At 37.3% G+C, this 13,153-nt stretch overlaps 1 non-coding gene across 1 annotated transcript; it reads right to left on the bottom strand.

Moving 5' to 3' along the window:
• Positions 1 to 843: 843 nt before the first annotated feature.
• On the bottom strand, positions 844 to 949 carry LOC121993663. The gene has a single exon (XR_006115355.1). It is a non-coding gene; the product is annotated as a small nucleolar RNA R71 (small nucleolar RNA).
• Positions 950 to 13,153: the final 12,204 nt, after the last annotated feature.

Below are 13,153 nucleotides of genomic sequence, written 5' to 3' on the forward strand. Positions count from 1 at the left end.
TTCGCATCAAGGGTAACCTCCTTTCCTTTGTAGATCTAGTGTAGATCTAGGTTGGAGAAACTCGTACATGAAATTTTATTTTATAAACTTCGCACGGATCCGGTGGCATGGGGATTTCGGGGTTTCCGCAACGCAAAAAGCAGTTTTTGCGGCCCGAAAAACCCAACAACCTCTAGTGCTTAATCAACAGTCCTTATGGTTAGACAATCTTATATATTATTGACGACGAATCCGTGCACTTGCGGAATCGTAACAAGTTTTTGGTGCCATTGCCGGGGACTGTTCGCATTAGCATTAGTAGATTCACAATTTAGTTAATCTAGACTTGTGAATAATTTTTTTTTTTCCATTTTCATAATTAAAAAAAAACCTACATTTTCTTTCTTGTCCTTAAATTCTGCATTTACTTTTTTTTTTTCTTAAATTCTACATTTTGTTTCTTATTTTTTTAGATATCCATGAGCACTAACATGTCAAGCAGGTCCTTAAGAGATTTCTCTGCACCCATTTCTGTAAAATTTTTATCTCCCATTGTGCAACCTCATATTAAAGCAGAAAGTTTCCAACTAGACCCAGAGTTAATTTTCATGATACAAGGTCACAAATTTAGAGGAGAAATATTAGAAAGTCCTTATCTACATCTTGAGACATTTCTAGAACTTTGTGATATGGTGAATTGTGAAGGTGTGTCAGCAGATGCAGTTCGATTAATGGTATTTCCTTTTAGCATCAAGGATAAAGCAAGAACTTGGTTATATTCTCTCCATCCTCAAAGCATCACAAATTGAGAACAATTGGAGAAGTAATTTCTGAATCATTTTTTCCCTCCAAGTAGAACGATTTATATGAGGAATTGCATTACAAATTTTGCTCAGACATATGGAGAATCATTATTTGAAACATGGAATAGATTCAAGAGTCTACAAAGACAGTGCCCTCATCATGGTTTGGAAAAATGGCTGACCCTGCACATATTCTATTGGGGAATTTATTTCTTGGATAAGTGTTTGTTAGATTCATCAGCTGGAGGTTCTTTTATGGACAAGAGTGTAGATGAAGCATATACATTGACTGATCAAGTAGCATTGAACCTCTATGAATGGTCAAGCAAAAGTTGAATGGAATCTCCCTCAGAAATTCAAGAAGTACAAGTCATATATACAAGAGAGCCTGTCAAACAAAATACAATTCAACCATCTAAGAGTTTTGAAATCCACAAGTCACAGAATGAGGAGTTCAAACATTTGGGGGCAAAGATTGATAGCATTGTTTCAAAATGGTTCAAACAAGATCCTCCTCCTACACAGACAGTGTCTAGTGAATAGTGTAATAATGTTAAGTTGAGAAGTGGCAAGAATCATGAAGAACTACTGAAGAAGGATTTGTTTAGAATTGAGGAGAAGAACAATAGAAGACCTCAAGAACTCAATTTCATTACTCCAAGAAGTTCCCGAAGGCCACAAGTACCTTTCCCTCAACGATTGATTACACCTACACTAGATAAGCAAGTTGGACCTCCTCTGCAAGCTCAAAGAGAATATGGGACAAAAGAAGTACCTTTCCCAAGACCTTCACTAAAGGTTCCTTTCCACAAAGGCTAGTGAGGGTCAATGAAAATAAAGACTTTGGCAAATTCTGTGTCACTAATATGGTTGAGTGTAGATTACTGGATGTATATGAAGAATTGGACTCTTCAGATGAGGATTGTGATGATAATGCAGTGGATAACAAGTTTTCAGATTTACCTTCTGGGTTTATAAGATGTTATGATGAAGTTGAATTTTCAGATGATGAATATGATATGGTAGATCAACTTAAACCTGCAAATGAAGTTAGTGATCCTCCAATAGATGATTCTCCCACTGAGGATATTGATGTTGGTTCATTTTTTGATGCTTGTGTTAATGATGATGTTATGAAAGGAAGTGTAGGGAGTTGTGTTGTGGAAGCAGCATCTCAAGAATCACCACCTTTATCCACACAACCTTCTGAGATTATGAGAGTTGTAAGGATTGAACATGTTGTGGATCAATGTGTAGGGACTTGTGCAATAGAAGCAAAGTCCCAAGAATCACCACTTTTAGAGGCACCACCACTTAAGCCAGAGTTAGAGCCAATACAAGATTCAGAAGTCACATCCACATGTTTAGAACTTTCAGGTACCTCTCAGCAAAGCAAGGTTAGTATCTTTTGTGATCTTTTGAAAAATTTCATAGATGTACCAATAGCAGATTTTGTTGGATGTGATTCCATTTGTGATACATACTCAGTTCATCTTAATAAGGTTCTAGTTCTATCTAATATAACATGCTTGGGAGAGGTATGTTTTTCTTTTGGGTGTGCAGATTTTCATGGGGCATATAATTGGAAGCTCGATATGAACCATCTTCGACCTCCTGAAAGAATTTCCAAGAAGACGAAGATAGAGAGAGCGATTCTTCACTTTTTGATGAAAGCTCCCTCCATAATAAGAGCCTTTGGTAAGAGGGTGATGAAATATCTTACCCATCCAAGAGCGAGATTTCGATGAATCTAATGAGGTGGTCGAGCTAATGACCTTAAACAAGCCGTTCTTGGGAGGCAACCCAAGTTCAATCTTGTTTTCATTCATGTTTTTAGTGCCTTTCTAGTTTCATTTCTTTCCTCATAAGAAGCCTGTATCCTCTACTTAATTTTTGTTGTCAATTTTCTTTTATAAGACTCAAAGATTAGGAGGAGTACAATTATATGATGGAGAAGTTAATGACATGGGCATTTGGCACGCATCATTTGGTAACTTCTCTTACTCTTAATCTCCTCCACATTGTTTTTAGTTTTCATTGGGACAATGAAAAGTTTAAGTCTGGGGGATGCATTAGATGCATTTGGTTTAGTTTAGTTTTTGCTTATTTCTTTTGCATAATAAATTTTTCCTAGTTGCATCATTCATCACATTATGATTGTTTGTTCCTTAATGCAAAATACTAGCACATTTCATCTAGATATTTATGTTGTGTAATTTGGTATGCTAGTATGCCTATTGATCTTTATTTTCCTATCCATAGTAGCATGAAGTGAGCATTGTTATTACTAGAAGAATTTGAATATTGACCTAGTTTTAGGATCTCTTCACATTATGATTGACTTTGATGTAGATATTTTTAAAAATAGTCATGATTCATTAAACCGGACTAGTACTCTTGCTTCTATGGTGACCTCTCAACTACATTTTGGTTACTGGAAAAATTCAGATCATGTAAGCTCATTTGGAAAAAATCAATCCCCCTCCCAAAAAAAATGAAAGTTTGTTCAAGTTTGATACTTTGCAAACATTAAAAAAAAAAGAAGGAAAAAATAAGGGATAAAAAATAGTTATCATGAGTGGAAACTTGCAATTCACCACTTTGAGACCGAGTTAGGTTACTGGGGAAATGAATGCTATGCTTCTCTTGATACTGAGTATTACTTTGAGACCTTGTGTAGACGATGCATAACATTTTTGAGGGGAACGAACCTTGCGTGTGGCAGGTAAGTACCTATCACTGAAAGTATGAGGAACACGGTTAAATGAAAAATTGACTAGGCTTAGAGATTGACACTTGAAAAAGTTAAGCCACTTATTACACTGAGCACGGAGAACTTCTACTTAGACCACACTCAAACAATTTTGGTATTATGCTCATCAATGAAACTATATGATAGGTTTATATTGATTCATTAGGGATTTTTACATGTCATCTATGCACATAAATCTAGATTGCAGGTTTTGCTTGAGGACAAGCAAAGGTTTAAGTCTGGGGGTGTGATGCGCATAGATTATATACACTCTTATGCATGTCTTGACGCACATCTACTTATATTTCATTAGCATAATCTATGTTTATTGTACCCTATTTCATTGTAATGTCATACTTCCATTATATTTTGTTTGGAGATCTGCTCTTTGCTTGTTTTTATTGACAGGAAGCTATTTGGAACAAAAATAGAGCAAAAATGCACACAGGAGCTTGGGCTGTGTAGGCCACACGGCCGTGTGGTCATTAGCATGTTCAGGCCGTGCAAAATGGCATAATCATGCCTGGAATCTAGATTTGAAGAAGGCCACGTTCGTGAGAGACACACGGTAGTGCCAATATCCCGTGGCCAAGCAGCACATGGCCGTGCCAAATGGCACGGCCGTACCAACAATCCAGAGGGGAGGAAGGTCATGGCCGTGTGACCTCGGCAGAGAAGAAAAAGGCCATGGCCGTATGAGCCACACGGCCGTGTGACTCAACCCAAGAAGAAGCCATGTGAGGCCGTGTGGATTCCACATGGCCGTGTGATGAAGAACACGGGTCGTGCCACGCAAAAACAGGGTTGTGCTAAATTCTGGGCAGATTGCAGGCCGTTCGTAATTTGACCATAACTTTGCGCTTCGTTGGGGTTTCAGGATGTTCTTTATACCAAAACGTAGCTGACTTCAATATCTATAACTTTTCTTCAGATCCAACAGAGAGAAAGCATTGTCTGCCCGTGCTAAATGGCATGACCATGCCTCCCAACCGTGGGTTCAACTGGACCTCCGCCCAGACTGCAGACCAAATATTGAACCGTCATAACTTTCAGTTTGGTTGGAGCCAGGGCTCGATCCAAGTATCAGATTGAAGATAATTTCAAGAGCTACAACTTTGGTTCAGGGTAAATCATGAGAAAGCCTAGTTTAATTAGTAAAAAACTTGGTTTACCAGACCCCTGTAATCCTAGTTTTCCTAGGTAGCTTGGAGGAGGTATAAAAGGGTCAAGAACCCTATTCTTGGGGGTATCTTTGGTTTGGAACTTCATCCCTCTTCTTGGGAAAGGGTTCTCCCTTTCGGGGGAAATCTGAGAGCTTCATCCACCACCATCCCTTGACGTTGCATCCATCTCTAGAGCAAGGAGGCATCCCTAAGACATCGGAAACCTTGGCAAGCATCTCTTCTTCCCCTTCTTCTCACATCAAGGGTTGTAAGTATGCTTTACTTTATGTTTTGGGGTTGTTCTTCCCTCACAATGGAGTAGATCTCCTTTTCTATGGATGTAGGGAATAGTTTTGGATAGGGGTTGATGTAAGACTCATGTTTATGCCTTTATTTATTGGATGATTTTGCTTGCTTTGTTTCTATTTGATATGCATGAGACTCGCTGAGATTATCTCGTCATATTGGTCGATTGTGTAGGAATTACTAATTTCATAAAGAGAGGATCTTAGATCGTACACCCGAGGGGCCCTAGTGACAGGGGTAACCCATTCACAGACATCTAGGATACCCCCTTGAAAGGAGAGGCAGCTTCTCCATAAGAAAGTAAGAGACCGAACTAAACCCTTATCTCTATCCTTAATGATACCTATTGGATTTGCATTCTTGTGATCTACCGAGGCGCTCTAGTGACAGGGCTTAACCGTAACATGATTTCACAGGGATCTTCTCCATTTAGTGCTTAAGGATAGTAGCTTTAACTTCCGGCGAATGCATGTTGATTGACAATGAGGAAAAGATAGAACATGATACATCAGGTTCCACCAAAACAAAACCGAAATCCTAGAATCCATTTCCCAAAGCTCAATTCACTCCAAGATCGATTCTTTCATCCTTCTCTTTCTCTCTTCAATCACTCTCGTTAGTTTGTAAGCGCTAAAGCCAACTTTCGACCGTGTAGATAACTTACTTTGCGACATCTCTAGTGCTTAATCAACAGTCCCTGTGGTTCGACAATCTTATATATTACTGACGATGAATCCGTGCACTTGCAGAATCGTAACACTCCCTCTTAAAACATGCTCCAACCTTCTGTCATTGCACTAACAATGACTTGGAATTCCTAAACCTTTAGGAAACCCAAATTTTGAAGTTTTAAGGTTCAAGAATCAATATTGAATGCAAATCTCATCCTAAACTCCAACTTAGCCTTTCTTAGCCATTCCAATCTTGTTTTCATTATGAAAACTACCCATAAATGTTCATAAACAAGTTGTATAGGGTTAAGGATGGTTAATGTAACTCAAAATGGCTTAAAGGTTGAGATAAGACATTCTAAGCCAAAATAAGCTTTTCCAATCAATTGAAATTGGGACTCAATCGATCAAAGCTACTTCAATCGATTAATTGATTGATTCCGCGAGCTTCTATTCACAGAAAATGCACTTGAATCGATCAACTGATTGATTAAAGAAGGGGTTAATCGATCGGCTGATCGATTCCGTGAGCTTCTATTCGCAGAAAAATCTAGTTTAATCAATCATATGATCTATTGAACACTCCCAATCGATTGACCGATCGATTGAGTTTCTAATTTCTTAAAATTAAATTTCAACCAAAATTTAGAAATTCCTAAATAATTCTATAAAATTTCAAAAATTATAAAAATCTATGTAGAAATTATTTATGTCATATTCTATCAGGGAAAAATAGTTTTATAAGAAAATATATCTCATTTTCAAAGATTTACATCAATTTAGAAACTCTTAAAAACTTTAATATTTTACTCTAGTTTGTGTCTAACTATACAATGATAATTCTTTTTAAAAAAATAACCTTCACCAAGATTTTCCAAAAGCATTTAAAAAAAAATTTCGAAACCAATTTCCAACCATGTTCTTTGGGCTAAATACACATAACTTGTACCTAGCTTTTCCAATTATTGGATAACATATAAACTATGTGTTCAAATGAAACTATAACTCAAAAAGATGCACTATCTCAACATCTTGAGTTTTGTTTATCATCCTAACATCTCACTTATATCTAATGTGCACTAAAAAAATATACAAGTCAACCTATAATCCTTATGAGATGTAAATATTAGTTTTGCCCTAAACTAAGGGATTATGCATTTCTATCTAGGCATTTTAAAATTGATCATCCACCTAGGATGTCACTTGTTGATTAATGCCATTATCCTTAGTTATAAGGAATTTTAAAATGATGCATGATGATTTATGACATATATCATAATAAATAATTGAAAAAAATATACTATTGCTATATGATGTATGTATGACATGACATGATGTTTTTATTTTTCATAATAAGTATAAATGCAAATATGATATTATGACATATGATGGACAAATAATCATGACAATTTAGCATAAATGATATACCTAGATTATCTATCTAAGTATCCCTAATTATTTGCTAAATTAAACCTAATCCTAGGTTGCCCTCATCATCCAAGAAAATGCCAAAATATCAACTTAGCATTTCTTTTGCCTTTATCCTTATCATGCCAATTTTAATTAATTCCATATCTTCAAATTTTGACACATTTTACTCTTCCAAAGAGTAAACACTTATCATTTTCATTTTTAAGGAATACAACTATCTTAAAATGCCCCCCAAGTGTCAAAATTTTCAAGGTTAGGTTAACTACCATTTCAATTAAAGTTAACACTCTATAGGCCCATCTAGGATGTAAGGAACACACTCCTAGGAGCTCAAAACTTATTGGTGATCCTTGGGTGTTTTAGGTATTCACTAGGGATAACTTCCCTTAATACCTTCTTAATGACCTTCCTAGGCTTCTTAGAAGCCTTGTTCATGCTTCACTCCTCTAGATCAACTCTGGGGATAACATCCATTGTGACCTTCTTAATGAACTTCTTAGAAGTATTAGCCACATTGGTCTTTTCGTTTTCAAGGTTACTTCTAGGGATGACCACCCTTGAAACATTAACTTGACCCCTAGACTTAGGGTTAGTTCCATAGCTATATGGACTCTATGATAAGAAGACACATCCTTTCTTGGCTTTAGATTTGTAAACCAAACCCCTATGGCTATTGGATGACTCTTGTCTTCCTAAACCTAGGTTATGCTCATTTGACCCCTTAAGAATATTTTCCATTATTTTTAGGGTCTTCTTCTAATCTATCAAGTCTTGACCTAAAGGTTTGGTTTTCACTTCTTAAATCCTTAGATTTGGATTTTTCTTTATTTCCTTGAGCATTTTTATTTTTAGGCAAATATTTAAAATCCTTAGAATTCTTGCCTAAATTATTATCTACCTTTCTAGCCTTAGGTATGGTAGTTTTAGCATGATACACTATATATTTTTCTTTAGCCCTATCATGCTTTCTATTTTATGATAAATTGTATTAAAATGATACAAATTAGAGCTAACATGCTTTTTATTATAATTAAAATAATTACCACTAACTAGTGGTCCCTTCAATTTGTTCTTGGAGGCTCCCCCTTGAATGAAACTTCCTCCTTGGCTCTTAGCTGATTTTCTCCTCTTAGGAAATTGACTTCAATAATGTCCTTTTTGATTTATAAGAAACACATGATGTGTCCCTTGCTTTGCGTATTGTGGGGCCAACTTTCTTGGGCTTCTCCTTGCCCTTTGGTGCCACTTGGCCATTCTTCTTAGTCAATTTGGGGCACTTACTCTTGTAGTGCCCTTTTTTCCTACACTCAAAATAAATGATATGATCTCTATTTTTGCAATTTGAAATTTTTATACTTTTCCTTGTAGGGGTGGCACATGATCATTCATTTTATTTTTCTTGATTTTTGGAGGTGGCATCATCTTTCTCTTTATTTGATCTGAAAGTAGAGGCCTCTTCTTTCTCCGGTGTCAATGAATGACGCTCCCCCTCAATCTTAGAGGTGGAGGCTTCTTCATCTTCATCCTCATGCACGTAAAACAAGGAGTTCACTCCTTTGCCTTTGTCCTCGTGCTCTCTTGAGGATGGCTCTTCTTCACTTTCTTTTGATGTTGAGCACCTCACAACTTCAGAATCTTTTTCTTCTTGATCCAATGAGTTACCCTCTTTTGATTCTTCTTGATTTGTTGTAGCGGAGGGCACTTCATGGATCTTCATCAATTTGCTCCAAAGCTCCTTGGCATCTTGATATTCCCTAATTTGAATCAAAATGTTGCTCAGCAAAAAGATTGACCAATAATTTGATCACTTTGTCATTTGCCTCGCTTCTTTGAATTTACTCCTTGCCCCATTTGCTTTTCTTGAGGATTTTACCTTTAGTATCCGTTGGAGCCTCAAATCCCTTCATTAGAGCAAAACATTTCTCTATCTCCATCATGAAAAAATTTTTGATCCTTGATTTCAAGATGTGGATGGCGGAGGCATCCTTGTGTCAAATCTAAGTCCATCTCGAATTCCATCTTGAAGTAGAGCTTCCTTTTGATGATAGCCTTTTATCTTGTTTAAATTAGGGCTTCAACTTCTTCTTCTTCCTTTAGCTCATTGCCCTTTCTGATGATGACTCCGGTGAAGAGTGACCTCGCTCTGATACCACTTATTGGGTTACTTTGGAGCTAGAGGGGGAGGGGGTGAATAGTTCGTCTCGCTCGCTCGCTTGCTTCATAGATGTTGATTTTGTAGCAGATAAACTCCAAGCAAACTTCCAATGCTAACAAGAGGATTTATTTGGTATCTACCTAAAGATGAGATGACTAATCCAAGGATTCACATACAAGCACACTCTCCACTATAAAAAACACTCATTCTCGGAACAATTCAGAGGTGAAGAAACCTTGTACAACTCAAATAATAAGATACTACTCGAAACAAGAAGTAAAGAAATACAAATGAAAAACCTCTTCTTGCTTGATCTCTTGTTGATGAAGATGCCTCTAGACTAGTTGGAAAGTGCAACAACATTTATCTTCCTAGCTCGAAGTTTGGCAAACAATAGTGGAGAAGAAATCGTGTAAGCGCTATTTTGTTTGAATCTCACCGTCACCTTTATATCTGCACTTCTAGGGCTCTTAATTGATTGGGCATCCTCCCAATCGATTGTCATGTCAGATCCACATGATCCCAGTATCTAAACCTTGCAACCTGCTAAACAGTCATATCCCAATTAATTGACCAATCGATTGGGGGAGGTTTTGATCGATTCAGAGCACCTCTGTGCTCTCACAGATTTCCTCGAAATCGATTGACCAATCTATTCCAGCTGGCTCGCGTCCATCACGAGAAAACCTTCCTAATTGATCACCTATTACATTAGAGTAGTCCAATCAATCGACTGATTGATTGGGGAGCATTCTATGCTCTCGTGAGGATGACTCCCAATTGATTGATTGATCGATTGGACTACCCTTGCTCACAGAATTTCCCAATCGATTAACTTATCAATTGGGCTCTGGTTCAATCAATCACATGATCGATTAACCCATCCTAACTAGCTTCACTCAAGATTAGAGTTCCCATTTCCAACATCCGGTCAACCATGACCTGTTGGAACTTCTCATTGCATAGCATCTGGTCAACCTTGACCTGTTAGGACTTCGTCACCAAGTGTCCGGTCAATCCTTTAACCCACTTAGACTTTTCTCCTCATGCCAAGTGTTCGGTCAACCTTGACTTACTTGGATTTTTCTCCTTGTGTCAAGTGTTCGGTCAACCTTGACTCACTTAGACTTACCGTCTCATGCCAAGTGTCTAGTCCTCCATGACCCACTTGGACTTCCAAACACCAGATGTCCGGTCAACCTTGACCCATCTAGATTTCCACTTGCCTGGCTTCACTCACGAGGACTTCTCTTCTGCCTAGCTTCACTCACTAGGACTTTTCACCTGGCTTCACTCACCAGTATTTCCCTTCTGTCTAGCTTCACTCACTAGGGCTTACCTGGCTTCACTTACCAGGATTTTTCTTTTACCTAGCTTCACTCACTAAGGCTTTCACAACTACCTAGCTTCACTCACCAGGATTTTTCACACCAAGTGTTCGGTCAATACCACCCACTTAGATTTCTATCTTTTGCCAACCTTCCCGTTGGACTTGCCCTTGCCTAACTTCTAGTTAGGACTTCCTAGTCATGTATCCGGACAACCTTGACCTACTTGACTCTTCTTCACATTAAACTAGTCAACCTTGATCAATCTCCCCAAATGGACAATTGCATCTACAATCTCTATATATTGTCAAACATAAAAAACTCAAACATCAAGACTTAAGCTTGAGCTAACTCAAACTTAGTCAACTTGGTCACCCTTGACCCAGGAAAAATTGCACCAACAATGGTCATACCAGACTCTCAAGATTACTTCCAATAATTTCTATTTTTTTTATGTTTGGCAATACGTTTAAGTTAGGGAAAACATAATAGCAATTAATCATGCTAATGAAACATGCAATATGCATTGAAACCTATCACAAGGCTCCCCTACACCTTTGCTCCCCATTGAACTAGAAATTTCTCACCACAAGAATATTTAAGAATCTACCTCAAGGCTCCCCCTACACCTAACCTCCCCATTGAACTAGGAATTTCTCACCGCAAAGGTATTTAATGTTTTCCACCTAAACCTTACTTCTCCACCTTTGCTTAATATCAAAAAGCTTTTAACAATATCCTAATTGTCAAAATTTGATCATCCAAACTGACCCTAAACTCGTGTATTTATCCACTAAAGATCTCATACACCTATACGAGTTGTCCCGATCAAACCCAATGCTGAAAAATAGTTTCAAACTCGTACTAATCAACTGCCCTCAACCACAGTTGACTACCCCTGTCGAAATAACCTCACAGAAGTATTCTGTATTCGATAAATACTATTACCAGTAGACTGGTATCTGCATTAGTCGACTAGCACCTTATTGTTAGCTCAAACAATATTTTTGACCCAATTTTAAAATTCCACAAACATAAAAAAATTCTCAAATTTTATGGAGAGGTTTGTTTTACTCGTGTCTACTTGAGAAAAATATATTCAAAAATATATCTATCACATATCCTAAGATTGACATAAATTCTAAAACTATCTAAATGGTCCAATTGAGCTTTGACCTAAAGTCCTAGTTTTGACTTCCTCTTGATGTATTCACCCATACTAAACCACAATGCATCCCTAGCATTAATTTATATAACATGTATACATCCAAAACTAATTTTCATGTAATATGAATCCAATTTCATATTTTCATGCATGAACTCAACTCAATTGTGTCAATTCCCTAGGTTTGAGACTCAAGCCTATCTCTAAACCACTTTGGCACATTCTATGACCCATTTAGAATCCCAAGTAATATCCACTTGACATACATTGACCATGGGTCCACTTTTAACTCTTTAAGCTCCCCTTATAGCTCTTAACCTTAGCTACCTCCCTAGGTGACTCATCTATTGTATTTAAACCATAATAATGCCCCTTAGAAGACTTCCTTTTCTTCTTAACCTTGGACACATCACCCTTGCCGTAATTATATGCAATCCTTGTATATTTCTTCTCATTGGCTTTGGATGACACTCCCTTGCCATTATCATGTGCCACCCTAGCATATGATCTCTTTTTGGCCTTGGAGGGACTAGATCGGTATCCCAAACCCGATCTATCATTGTTGGGTCTTTGACCACCCAACATCATACTTAACCCTTAGATCCAACATTAAATCTCTCTAGGGTTTTCTCTAAATTATCAAGATTTATCTTTAAAGCTTGATTTTCCTTTTCTAGATTCCTAATTCTAGATTCTTGTTGTACACCATGGGCAATCCTAGACCTACCCATATTTCTAGGCATATGTCTCTCCTTCTTAGGATTTTTGCCTAGGTTCTCCATTACCTTCTTCTCTTTAGGTAATGAGAATCTAACTTGTCTAGGTTTATCATGCATAGATACCTTAGGATTGATTTTAAAATTTACCCTACTTCTATCATGATACTTAAAACCAAAATTATACATGGGCATACTATGATTAACAAAATTATTTCTTCTAGTATGCATGGGAAAACAATAATTTGAATTACATTTCAAATTAGGGTATACCTCCCTTACCCTTGAAGCTCTCCCTTAACTTGTGCTTCTCTTCTTCTTCCATTTCTTCAAATGTGCTAACTTCTTAATCTCCCTCTTCTTAGAGCATTTGGTGTTGTAGTGACCCTTCTCCCCACACGTGAACCATACAATGGCTATTTTCCTCCTTAGGATTTTTTTATTCCTACAACCTATGTTAGTATTTAAAATAACTTGTTTGGGTTTAGGAGTTACCTTTTTCTTACCCATTGGACACCTACTCTTGTAGTGCCCCTTCTCATTACACCTGAAGCAAATAATATGGTCTTTTGACTTCACTTTAGTGGAGGTGCTAGCAAGGTTGACTACTTCCAAGACCTCTTCTTCATTCGTCTTGGCTTCTTCTTCAACCTTTGATGATGTTTCTTTTGGTGCAGAAAGCAT

The sequence above is a fragment of the Zingiber officinale genome, chromosome 1B, assembly GCF_018446385.1.
Source record: "Zingiber officinale cultivar Zhangliang chromosome 1B, Zo_v1.1, whole genome shotgun sequence".
Classification (NCBI taxonomy): domain Eukaryota; kingdom Viridiplantae; phylum Streptophyta; class Magnoliopsida; order Zingiberales; family Zingiberaceae; genus Zingiber; species Zingiber officinale.